This window comes from Pelodiscus sinensis, chromosome 2 (assembly GCF_049634645.1).
Source record: "Pelodiscus sinensis isolate JC-2024 chromosome 2, ASM4963464v1, whole genome shotgun sequence".
NCBI lineage: Eukaryota > Metazoa > Chordata > Testudines > Trionychidae > Pelodiscus > Pelodiscus sinensis.
The window spans coordinates 177,181,102-177,193,396 of record NC_134712.1 but is presented as its reverse complement, the minus strand read 5'-3'; the positions used below and the strand labels follow the sequence as shown (position 1 = coordinate 177,193,396).

General features: G+C 39.4%; 1 protein-coding gene across 11 annotated transcripts in view; it reads right to left on the bottom strand.

Moving 5' to 3' along the window:
* Positions 1-12,295, bottom strand: part of ULK4 (unc-51 like kinase 4) — a 421,715-nt gene that overhangs the window by 286,519 nt on the left and 122,901 nt on the right. The gene's annotated exons all lie outside the window — the stretch shown is intronic.

Genomic DNA, 12,295 nt, shown 5'->3' with positions numbered 1-12,295 from the left:
CTTTCTCTTCTCCTCCCCCTCCCCACCTCTCACTCAGGGGACCGTGGAGCCCAAACGACCTGAGGAAGGGCTGCTTTTCCAGAAAATCTTTCAAGCAGTAGACAAAGCTGGCAGGTGAATGATGTTATAAGGGAACAATGCTATCAGAGCATATGATCGTTTAACATTGTGCAATGTAACAACAAAACAACATTAACCAAGGCAATGTTAAGTCTACAAAACAGATTGTTTCACCCTGAGCTCACTGTGAGAATAACCATATAAATGTAATGATGAATATAAAATTCCAAATTTCAGGTTACTCTACTATTATATCATTTTGCCTTCCTAGAAATAAATCACACTAGAAAATATGACTACAAGCACAGGTGCTGACTCGTATTTTTCCTGGTGTATGCTCCATCTGACCTCTACGCCAAAGTCCTGCCCCTACTTCATCCTATCTACTGAGGCCCCACCCTCACTCCACCATTTCCTGCCTCTATCCTCAAGGCTCCCCACCCATTCTCCACTCTCTGCCTCCTCTATCCATTCAGTGCTTCCTGCCTGCTTAACAGCTGATCAGCGACCAGTCCCAGAGCCAGTGTGGCTGGTGGGTGCTGAGTACCCCTTATTTTTTTCAGTAGTTGCTTGAGCCACAGAACACCCATGGAGTCAATATCTATGAAAACAGGAAAAACATTTTAGTGGACTCAAATGAAGTTAAGGTAAATAATCTGATAGACATTCACTAGAACAAAGAACACTCCTTGTAAAATATAGAGCATGTAAAAACAAACAGACATGACAGCTTAGTATATTATCCAGTAAGGAAGCTAGATATTATATTCTGATAATTTAATAGGAATTTCAGTTATAGGAATCTACTTAAGTTCTAGGTTAATGTGCAAGTCCAGTCAAAACTTTATCTCTTGTGCTGCAGTGGGAGATTTCTGATACGGTGCAGCTGACATATGATCACAGAAAGGGGAAAAAAAAAGAATGAAAATTAGTCTATAAATCCCCTGTTGGTACAGCAAATGAAATAAGCTCTCAACTTCTGAACATATCTCATAGCAGAAAAGTATGAGGTTTTTATGAATTTGATAGAGTTTCAAAAATTACTTATTATTCAGCTACATAAAGAGATTTTATATAAAATATGAGGAAGAAATATTATGTTTAATACTTTTTGTAACCAGATAAGAATAATACAAAATAAAAGGAGTTAAGATGAAACTACAGACAGTCTTAAAAATGAAGTACATGAATGGCAATCTTAAGCACTGAAAACCTGCCCACATCCTGCTGACACAACTTAGGCAGTACAGAAATAATTTGGTGGCAAGCAGCACAGTCTGCAGGGATGGATAAAGTGGCATAGTGAAGATGAAACTAAATCAGAGCAGAAAGTAGATTTCATTAGTTAAGAGTGGGATTTTCAAATACGTGTAAGATTTCTGCAACCAGCTCCCATCATGCTCAATGAGAGATGGTGCATAATTGCAGTATGTATACGTCTCTGAATATGCTAATCTCATTTCTTGGTAATAATCTTTATATAGTAATCACAGATCTACCCAATGCAGTAAATGGCAACTTACTGTGACCTAATTGGAGTTCTCTGACCTAGCACATTGTCTATACTGCTATTAAAGAGGGTCTGCAATGACTCCAAGACCTTGTCTCACTCTTTTGTAGGACATGCTTTGTAATACTCACTGAGGGCCCTCCAGACAATTAGGAGTTCCACTGACAGGTTCTCTCAGAGTTATTTCCATTTCCCTAGGTAAAAATCTCAAGCATGGGTATTGTAAAGGAGGGGTAAATGTGTATATTTTCCTAACTATTTCAGGACCAGAGAAACAGCTCTCCCCTCCCCCCCCCATCAAGGAAATATACATTTGCACCAGATTTTATTCAAATTACATACACAAGTAGAGCATTTAAATTGTGATTTGTACAAATTATTTCTGATATCATTCTTGTATCTATAACTATTAGGAGTCAAATGTTCATTTCAGCTGGGTGAAATACACTCTTATACACATGGGCAGAACAAAGCCTATGAACCATTTAATAGTGGTTACATCCTCAACAATCAAGCTTAAGTGGGAATTAGAGTGTGTTGGCCTTCCCAGATACTGCCCCAAGGGCCTGGAATGCAGTGCTGTCCTGTTTCAAGAATCATCCAATAGGCTTGACCTCAAAGAAGAGGGCTTTCACTGATTAATTCTCATCCCTACAACAGGGTCTTGGGTGGGCTAGTACGGCTAGATGGCTCTATGATGACAGAAAATGATGGACCTAGAATAATTTCATTGGAATTTTGAAAAGTTCAAGGACAAATGCAGTCAGTTTGTGCAATAATCTTTGCTGACAAATGCACACAGGTTTTGTTTGGTTTATTGATATGCTGACTGTTTGGGATCTGAACAGTGAAAAGACTGAAGGCAGGTAGCAGAGAAAACATTAAGGACTTTCCCATTTTTTCCACTATTAACCGGAAGGACAGTTTGACTTGAGACATAACCCTGTTATGAAATTTAAACATTTGAGACCAACTGGCTAAAAATAATAGAAGCCTGCATCTATTGTCACTGATCCCTGTCATTCACAAGTGGTGCATAGTGCTGCACATTGCACACTGCGCTGCACATTGCACACTGAGCACAAGGGAATTTTGTTCCTAATATTCAGTTTCTTTTCTTAATAACATCTCCACTGCTTTCATTTTCAGCTAATATACTGTATGGCAGTGGTCCCGAACCTTTTGGGGCTGCCAGGTGCCTAGGGGTGGGGCCACGTATGAGCCGGGAACCCAGGGTGCAAGAATGGCTCAGGCCGGCCCTGGTCACTTGGCAGGTGCATATAAATGCCCCAGCGGGCGCCATGGCCCCCGCGGGCACCACGCTGGGGACCACTGCTGTATGGTCTCTGATACAATACACTAAGTTCACCAACACTGAGCAACTATAAACAATTTGCACCTATCAGCAATTTTTAACAATTTACCATTATTACTCAGGCAAAAGATTTTTCAATAGGAAAATTCAATATTTGTACATTATACTGCAATATGCTGCAATTCCACCCATCATACTTACATATGAAATATTTAAACAAGGATCATAATGTGATTTTCCCTATTTAATTTGGTAATAAGTTATGAATAAATAATATAGCAATTAAATTTGCACTTATGACATGATTCTAAAATAAACCTGTTATTCAAAGAAGAATATAAAGCATGAATTGACTTAGGTTCTGTTTAACTGAAGAATGATTTTAATCTAAACTTTGTCTACCAAAACAACTCAAAAGTTTAGCTATTGTAATGAAAATTAGTTGGAATGACAGGAGAGGTCCTGGAAGACTTGAGAGGGGTTAATGCAGTACACATCTTTAAAAGGAGGGGAGGGGGAAGGAGGACCCAGGGAATTATAGATCAGTCAGTCTGACTTGATACCTGGGACACTACTTGGAAATATATAAATCATTTAATTTACAAATACTTTGAGGATGAAGGAATAATCACTAGCAGCCACCATATATTTCCTAAGTACAAATCATACCAAACCCACTTGATTTCCTTCTTTTACTGGGTAACTGCTTGTGGCAATATAAGGAATGCCATTGAGATAATTTATATATATATATAATCTCAATGGCATTCCCTATATTAACATCATTAATGTTAATCTTACAGTATTAACTTGGCTGTAAAAAAATCCTTAATCTGTAAAATAATGACTGACTATGAAGTGATGTTTTCATCAACTGAAAAACAAAGTGTTGACCAACCAGTGAGAAAATGTATGCACATCCAGAAAATACTGGTAAAAAACTTGTAAAATACTTCCAAAATATCATATAGAATAGGTATTTGCTCCAGATTTTAACAATGTATTAAAATACAAAAGAACTACATAAATGATTATAATCTCTATTGGTCAAGGCAATGTCTAAATCTCAGATATATAAGAAGCTATTTTTAATTTGTTTTGCTTCACAACCATGTGTCCTTAAGCTAAATAAGAATCTGAAATTAATTTTAGTCCTGACCTTGAAAGATTTACACACATGCTAACTACATGCATTATAAGTATACCCATTTAAACCAATGAGTTAATGCATGAAATATAAAATTAAGCACAAGTATAAATCTGGAGGATGGGAACTTTTTTTTTTAAAGATCTGGAAATAATGTAGCTTCAGAAATTTAATTGTCCCTCTGTTTGGAGCTAAATTTAGAAATATAGTCAGGGTATGTGGATAAAGTATTTTGTCAGATTCAGAAAACAATTTAAGTACCACCATTTTAAAAAGTGCTATCCTGTATTGCTTGTCACATAATTTATAGGATATACTTAAGATAAAAACTTCAGTTGATCACTGCATCACAAAGAGATGCTTAATCAAAACAATACTACAATCTAATCACCGGGCCAGGGGCTTATATTGGAACATGGCTTATCTGCTTGAAAAAACTTTCAAGAATTAGAGAAGAACCGTGGTTTACATTAAGACATAGATAAGATATATTTGATTATAACATCTATTCAATTGCCTAGTGACCAACAAGTCATAACCAACTCACCCATACTTTCCAATTTGCTGTTACAATATTGTCTATCCCAAACCACATGAAGGTGGTCACTGTTGGTCTACCAGAGCTATTCCTCTGTTGAAGTACCAAAAATATATGTAAAGGCAATATACTGTTTCATGGATAGTTATCAACAGAGTAGACAAAAAGGTCATACATATATGGTATATGAAGTTTAAAGAATGGCCATTGACCTCCATGCTTCCAAAAGCAAGTCAATGAAAAAGAAAAAAAAAGTGGGCTGCTGATGCTTCAATTCTAGTCTTAAATAATTAGAAGCTCCCAGAAGTATCTTGCATCACAAATCTAGAGCTATTGCAATCTGTGAGAGAAACCAATTTCTAGAGCCATGGACTCTTCAACATGTGTCTTTCCACATGTCTTTCCTAAACAGTCAGATAGCAAGAGTAAATAGGGTCATACCACAGTGATGAGGCTGTAATCTCCAGGCCAGACAAAGACAGTTTACCTAGCAATTCAGTGGCAGCAATTGAACTAACACAACCTAGAGATTACCATTCCGGGAAACAAATGGAAGAATACTTTCTCTGTGGAACAAAAAATAGGACTATGTAGCACTATAAAGACTAACAAGACGGTTTATTTAAATGGTTAAATAAACCATCTTGTTAGTCTTTATAGTGCTACATAGTCCTGTTTTTTTGTTTCAGCTACACCAGACTAACACGGCTACATTTCTATCACTTTTCTCCGTGGAGTGAGCAATCACAACTCCTATAAATTCTTCACAATATTCCCTCCCCTCTACCCAACACCAACAACCCTCTTTTTCTGGAGGAACAGGACCCTGTGTCAGCAAAGGAATGGAAAAGCAAAAAGAACGAAGAATCGAGGTTAACTGAGAAAGACAGAGCTAAGCACTGTTAGCTTACTAATGAAACTGAAAATGAAGACGTTTCATGATCTCTACCAGAAGCATTGCATACATGCTGAAGACTGCAAATAAATAGAACATGTGCAACGTCTCCTCATTTTCTTAGTTGGATGCCGACATGACCAAAGAGTGGACTACAACATTTTTTGGGGGGAAAACACATTTTAGGACTACGCCACCTGCCTGAGTTTAACCAACATTTTCACAAAATGATCTGAAACTTGTATTTAAGTAAACTAATGGTTTGAAGATAACTTGGGAAGAACTTACAGCATATTATAGTAGACTTTAAGAACAGAGAGCTGATCTGAAGACACTGAGTCCTTATTTCTTTTGACTTAAGTCATATTTGAAGTACCCTCATCTGGAGTTAAACAAAGAGCAAGTAAAAAAAAAAGCCATACATCACATAACGGCAAAGGAAAAGAAATAGGAAATAATAGCTTCAGGGGAAAAAGGTCACTGTGGAAAAAAAGTATGAACTAAACACAAATTTATATATCAAATTCTAACACCACTGTTAGAATATCCTGCTATCATCCATTTTAAAATCACCAGCAGTAAAAATGTTCTAAGGCTAATAGTACTATATCAATAGGGGCGTGTCTACACAGCACAGTTATTTCAAAATAACAATGCTAGTATCAACTCAGCAATTCTGTTATTTTGAAATAAATTCAAAATAATGAGCAACTTATTCAGATTTCTGTAAACCCCTGTTATGCTTATAAGAAGTACACGGCATCTTTTTCAGGGGGGGAGAAGGCAACATGCCACATTTATTGACAATACAGTGAAGTCCAGATTATCCGTCACTCGGTAATCCAACACTCCACTTTATCCGACCCTGTAGCTCCCGGGGACTTTGTACCCAGGAGCTGCAGGGTCAGACGAGCCGGGACAACAGCCCCACTCACTGCCCCTTGCTCTGTAGGAGCAGCTGATGCCGATCCTGACAGCACCGCTTCTGCTCCGGCAGAAGCGGCATCAGCTGCTCCAAGAGAGCAACAGGGCAGCGAGCAGGGCCATTCTCCCGCCCCGTGCCGTGGAGCTGTTGATGCTGCTCCTGCCGCTGGCGCTTTGTCCCCGGCAAGAGCGGCATCAGCTGCCCCGTTGCTCTCTTGGAGCAGCTGATGCCGCTCTACAGTTGAGTCCTTATCATCCAACATATTCAGTAATCCGACCACCTGTCGGTCCCATTTAGGTTGGATAATTGGGACTCTACTGTATAACAAAGTAGCATATGTATTTACATACACACACACCCAACTACCCCACCCCACCCCCCGCTGATGGAATAGTTACCAGTCTGTTGCTCGGCCCAACCTATTGGCCAGATAGGTCAGGTGTGAAATAGGAGCTGGGTTCATATCAGTCCCGACTGATGCCCCTCCTGGTCTTGATCTTAGCAGGACAGAACCCAAAGAACCATACAAGACCCCTCATCTTTTATAGGATTTTCCTTCCATGCAAGTCTATGCATTTTGCCTTGTCAGGCCTTAATCAGTCATTTAGCATCACAATCCATCTTTCTACGACATGCTTATTGGGAAGAAGTTGTTCTCACAGTCTTCTGATGTCAGTATGCTGACGACCCCTTAGGGGTGTTGTCTTTCCAGCAAAAGTTGCGATTGGTTCCCTATCAAGGGGTGCTTGCCTCTAGCTTCAGGGTTCGTCAGTCTGCCCCAGTAGTCTGCGTCTTCTGAATTCTTTCACTTAGTTGATACTTATTTGGTGCTTCTGAGTCTTCAGCCCCTCCTCTGACCATTTGAGCATGCAGTGGCCTTCACACTTATCACTCCTAAAACATTCTCTCATTCACACAAACAATACATTTACAGAATTGCAGCATGGAACAAAGGGGCACGTCCAAGTCACTTTAACAAAGTTACAAAATCTTTCAACATTAAACTTCTTTCTGTCTACTATAAGGCCTTACTATCACTAACATCACTATGTATTACAATATTCCTTCCTTTCACTTTAACATGCTAACATCAAACAGAACTGGAGCTAAGATAACAAAGTTGCCTGGCCCTCTGTGAGGCCTACATCTTGTATTTAAGTTTAATCCAAACTTTTGCTATAACATACATTTATTATAACTGACTTATTAGTTACAAAATTCCATTCCAGTGCTTCACCTCATTCTATAAGGAATAACGCCTATTCTGAAAGAGCTATTTCAAAATAATGGCAGTGTGGATGCTGCACTGCTGCTATTTCAAAATAGCTCCTCACCAGGGCCATTCTAAGTAACTAGCCAATTAGACCATTATAAGATGGGATTTTCAGGTCTTCTCTCCTGAGCTCTCTTGCTCCATCTCTTTCTCTCTCTCTCCCCCTATTGCCTCCCCCTACCCTCAGCTCTTCTCCGCCTCCTGCCTCTCTCTCTGTCTCTTTCTTTCTCTTCTCCCACTCCTGCCTCTCACTCTCCCTTTCTCTTCTCCTCCTGCCTCTCTATCCCCTCCGTCTCTCCCTGCCCCCCTTTCCCTTCCCCTTCCCTCCCTCCATGGCACTCGGCTGAGTGCTGCCTGCTCATCTGGGCTGCCACGAGGGAGGGGGGCGGGGCGTTAACGTACACGGGAGCAGCACAGCGTGCAGAGGGAAGGGGGGCGGGGCACTGACATACGCAAGCAGGGGGCATGGCCGCGTACGTCACTGCCCCCCCTTCCCCTCCCGCCATGGCGCTGAGTGCTGCGCCCCTTAGCCGGGCCCCAGCGGGGGAGCAAGTTGCGGTAAGTGGCCACTTGCCACCGCTTGCTCCCACTCTGGGGCCCAGCTGAGCGGCGCAGAGCACCACGATGGAAGGGGAAGGGGGGGAGGGTGCTGACATACACGGCCAGCGGGCATGGCCATGTACGTCAGCATTATAGACTCACAGACACTGGGCTACTAGATATAGGATTATCCTCCAGTGCTTCCTGGGGTTTTAAATTGAGGTAGCACATGCACATTAGGGGAGACTTCCTGGTACTAATTTTGAGGTTTCCCTGTAGTGTAGAGGTGCTATTTTGAAATTAGATATTTTGGAATATATCTCCCGGAATAGTTTATTTTGAAAGAGTGCAGTCTAGATGTACCCTAGCTGATTACAATGCAACTAAAATGCTTTAAAAGAGTACTATAAATCATGTGACAGACATCTGTCACAAGATTATATTAGTATGTCAAAGCAATCTCTGTACAGTGTACTTTAGTGCCATAATGATGGAATAGGTTTACTCTAATCACTGACAAAAAATTAGTTCTCTTGTACAACAGATCTTTGAAAGACTTATAAAATTAGCTAACATACATGAAATAGCAATCATGTTACAATGGAAATGTCTTTGTATTTAAATACATAAATATGGTGCTTCTCAAATGTACTAGTGATAACAGCTCTGGTGAATAAAGACCTTTAATTGTTTAATAGTGATAGAAATGTAGCTGTGTTAGTCTGGTGTAGCTGAAACAAAAAACAGGACTATGTAGCACTTTAAAGACTAACAAGATGGTTTATTAGGTGATGAGCTTTCGTGGGTCAGACCCACTTCCTCAGATCAAATAGTGGAAGAAAATTGTCACAACCATATATACCAAAGGATACAATTAGAAAAATGAACACATATGAAAAGGACAAATCAAATTTCAGAACAGAAGGGAGATGGGCGGAGGGGAGAAAGGTAAACGTCTGTGAGCTAATGATATTAGAGGTGATAATTGGGGAAGCTATCTTTGTAATGGGTAAGATAATTGATGTCTTTGTTTAAGCTTAGGATTCTCTTTCAAGTGTAGTCTGAAAAGGTCTTTGAAGCAGGATGCAGGTAATCAAGTCGTTGAGACAATATCCTTTCTGGATGAAATGGCAAGAAACTGTTTTTTCTTTGTGATTTTGTCTAATATCTGTTTTGTGGGCATTGATTCTTTGGCAAAGTGTCTCAGACGTTTGTCCAATGTACATAGCAGACGGACACTTTCGGCACATGATAGCATAAATCATATTTCTGGATGCGCAGGAATATGTGTTCTTGATCTTATAACTCACTTGGTTAGGTCCAATAATGGTATCAGCAGAGTGAATATGTGGACAAAGCTGGCAACGGGGTTTGTTGCAAGGGAAGGTACCAGGGTTGGCATTAGTGTGGTATGTCCTGTGGTTGTTGGTAAGAATCATCTTGAGGTTAGGTGGTTGTCTGTAGGAGACTATGAGTCTGTCTCCCAGAGACTCTTGGAATTTCGTATCCTGTTCAAGTATAGGCTGTAGTTTATTGATAATGTGTTGGACAGGTTTAAGTTGGGGGCTGTAGAACAAGTGGTGTTCTATTGTTGGTTTACTTGGGTCTGTCTTGAAGTAGATGGTTTCTAGGTATTCGTCTGGCTCTTTCAATTTGCTTTTTTATTTCTCCGGGTGCGTAGTTGAGGTTTATAAATGCTTGGTAGAGATCCTGAAGTTTCTGGTCTCTGTCAGTGGGATTAAAGCAGATGCGGTTGTATCGAAGGGCTTGGCTATAGATGATGGATCGTATGGTGTGTTCTGGATGGGAGCTGGAGGCATGTAGGTAACTGTATTAGTCAGTGGGTTTTCTGTAGAGAGTGGTGTCTAATTTTCCATTGCTGATTTGTACTGTGGTGTCCAGAAAATGGATCTCTCAAGTAGAATGGTCCAGGCTGAGATTGATGGTGGGGTGTAGGTTGTTAAAATCTCTGTGGAATGTCTCCAGTGTTTCTTGGCCATGCATCCAGATCATAAAGATGTCATCGATGTAGCGTAAGTAGAGAAGGGGTAAAAGGGGACGGGAGTTGAGGAAACGTTGTTCTAAGTCAGCCATAAGCGTACTGTGGGACCATGCGCGTGCCCATGGCTGTGCCGCTGATCTGGAGGTATAAGTTGTTCTAAAACTGGAAATAATTGTGGGTAAGAACAAAGTTACATAGGTCTGCTGTCAGACTGGCAGTGGTGTCCTCTGGGAAAGTGTTTCTAATTGCTTGTAATCCGTCTTCATGTGGGATGTTGGTGTATAGAGCTTCTACGTCCATGGTGGCAAGGATGGTGTTATTGGGTTTATCTTTAATTGTTTAAGAGATTTTCATAACATGAGTAGCAACACACAGCTCTTAGTTAAAATGGCTCTGCACTACTCTGGCAAGACAATTTGTAAGCAGGGGCACTAGAGCAAATTTTTACAGTGGGAGTTAAGTCTCTTTGTAAGAGGTTCTATTGCAAAACTTGTGTCTAGTTACCACAATTGTCCAGCTATTCAGTTTCTACCTGTGTAATTAATTTTGAAATACTCATTTAGAAATGAACCTCTTAATGGAATCTTTTTAATGTACTGCATATACTTTGAACAAGCTATTTTAAAGATCTTGCAAGTCTGTTAATTAACTCATCAAAAACTGCAATGATATTAGACTTGATAACTTGGTTACAATGAAAATCCTCTCTAAAAAGACTGAGAAAAATGTATGCATCACTGCCTAAGGGTTGTTGCTATTCTGACTGTTGCATCACCCGGTCTCAATTAATTCATGCTGAACTTTTTGCTTCCATCGTCTTATCATCAGATTTTATAATCTGAATATAATGTGCTATATGCATTTCTTGTCTTTATGTATTTTATCTTTACTAAAATGTTAAGACACATTTTTTGCAACTTATACTAGACTTGCTATAAATTTCACAAAATGACATGATCTTTAAAAATGCCTGAAATACTCAAATTATTATTTTTAAATGGCCAAATAATTTCTTGCAACTGTACTTCAAATCATTCTGAAATAGTTGCATAGTTCAGCCAGAAATCTAGGAGGTACTTAAATAACTAGAAAATGCTGATGAATACACATTGATACACATCAAAGAATACTCATTATCCATGCTGGGTCAACTAAAATGTGTCCAGGGTACAGAAGATTACAAAAGTAACTGGCTCCCCACATAATGGCCCATTTCTCCTCTCTCATCCCACAGTAACTATTTCACAATGTGAGCACCAGAGAAATGCTTAGCTTCAATCAACCATTGTGTCAAAGGATAAATTGTTCTCTAAAAAGCTACCTCTATGCTTAAAGAAAACATAGTATGTGAAGAAAAACAGTTTGCCAGTTCAACAAAGTCTTTACTACTATTATAAGACATAGCTGTTGTTAATCCTGATGGTATATGGTATGTATTGGCCCATTATCTATTTTGTTTTGAGTACCCTGAAAATAACATTAGAATAGAACAAAGATTCACAATGTATGTAACTTGTCCCATCACTTTCTCACAAAAGTGACTCATTTGAAAGTATTATCAATGAAAACCTGAATCATAACTTAATCTGGTGACAAACATTACCAAAGTTTTTCCTCTTTTAATATGCTAATAATTATTTATAAATAAATAGTACCCAACAACAAGACTTTTGTTGTAAAATACTCTAACTACACAACACAATCGCATGTACACTAACAAGCATACAATTAGCATTAAGTCATTAAAAAAAACAGTCTTGAAGGGATTAATGAGCGATAGTAAAAATGAACGGAGCTGGGGAAGATATCTCCTACCAGCCCCAACCCTGCCTTTTTCTCTCTCCATAATGCCGTGGAAGACAGTCCCATGCAATCAGTTACTTGATGGGTTTTATACCACATTATGCTTTACTTCACATGTACAATGGAAAGTGGCATATGACCCTCTGTCTTCAGATTCTTGTGACTATCTGGGGTAAAAATACATCCCAGACTAGATTTTGCAATTTTTCCCATTATCCCCTAGAAAATGAGTTTAGCGGTCCAGATTTTAATAGAGTCTGAAGGCATATAGAAAGAAGAGTATAGTC